Here is a 1549-nt window from a genome sequence, read left to right as displayed (position 1 = left end):
TGACGTAAGTAAATATTACCGTAAATAAGAGTGCAACAGCCCTTCAAAATTAGTACATTTAGGGTAATCATATCTATTGAATAAAGAATTCAGGTCGTAAAACGTATTCTCTATTTAGTGAAAAGATATGGCTACGTGTAGGGGAGAGTGCAGAGCAATGCAGGTTGGTGTGGTTATTAACGCATAAAAAGCCTACATTTAGGGCTCCCGAGTGGCGCAGCGGTCTAAGGCACTGCATCTCACTGCAAAAAAATATCTAATTTGCCTTCCCTAGTATGCCATGGGCCCAAATACTGACCTGCCACAATCATGTGGTGACATTGAGCTAGAAATGGAGGAGTCTAGTGGGGGCAAAGGTGGCTGGATAACTGCAGTGACTGTGGAGGGAGGTAGCTGCACTGCAGTACAATGACACTCACATACCCATACACATTTTGATACATCTGTAAACAAGTTGTTATATGAATTATTTATTAACTGCACTGTTATTATGTGTCCTGTTGGTGGTGTGTGGAGATTCCAAGGGGAATATGTGGTTCATGGGTTAACTATTGATTAAATTAGTGTTTAATGAGGGTTTTAGTTGTTGATCTTCAACTAGTCTGACCTGAAGTGGAAGCCAGATAAGAATATTTTTTTGCCAGTGCCAGGATGGGGCCTTGTTGCACCCTAAAACGTCCCAGCAGCACCATGCTTGCCTCTCCCTCCTGTTTCCTCCACACCCTTAGCCGTTGATCCCTGCCCCGAGATACCAGTAGCTTGGGCTCCTCTGCAGCCAGCCAAATCAGGTAGAGGATGGACACCCGCAGATCCTCGCTAGCCCACGTCCTCTAACCTGCACAATAGGGTTGGGGTGGTTTCATTAGTTCTTAATCACTGATGTTGTGTTCAGTGATGTATTTCATTAATTTAGTTCATTGGCTTACAGAGTTGTTGGCAAACTTGTAAAACCATTTACCTTATTTAAGACTCAAGGGTTTCAACCCATCACCATGGTAACCCACTGCTGCATAACCCCCAGTGACAGCCACACAGAGAAGTGGACTCCGAGGTTGACATCTTCTTTCCCTTCTGAACAACGGACTCCTGTCAAAGCAAACAACTACAATAACAAAGTGATTTTTGAACATCCAAGTGACAGAAATGGACATTGACGAACTTCTGAAAGATGAGTGTAACGGCATATCTTGGGATCTCCAAACACATTCACCGAGCGGCTCAGACCACTCGACCATAATTGGACCTGTGGAGGAGGGAGAAGTAAAAAGTGTACATTTCAAAATATATATATGTGTGTGTGTGTGTGTGTGTGTGTGTGTGTGTGTGTGTGTGTGTGTGTGTGTGTGTGTGTGTGTGTGTGTGTGTAAAGCATCTCTCACCGTGTGGTCCGAGCCAGCACTCAGGAGTTTTGTCCCTTCCAGCAGGAAAGTGAGCAACTCTGTAGATCTGCTGTAAGCCTGTTAGCGGCCCATGCAGATAGAGGCTGGAACTGACCACAGCCTCACCTCTCCAGACAGCCAGTGCACAGCAGAGAGGAGGAGGAAGATAA

Source organism: Oncorhynchus mykiss, chromosome 28 (genome assembly GCF_013265735.2).
Source record: "Oncorhynchus mykiss isolate Arlee chromosome 28, USDA_OmykA_1.1, whole genome shotgun sequence".
NCBI lineage: Eukaryota > Metazoa > Chordata > Actinopteri > Salmoniformes > Salmonidae > Oncorhynchus > Oncorhynchus mykiss.
This window is presented reverse-complemented; position numbering follows the sequence as displayed.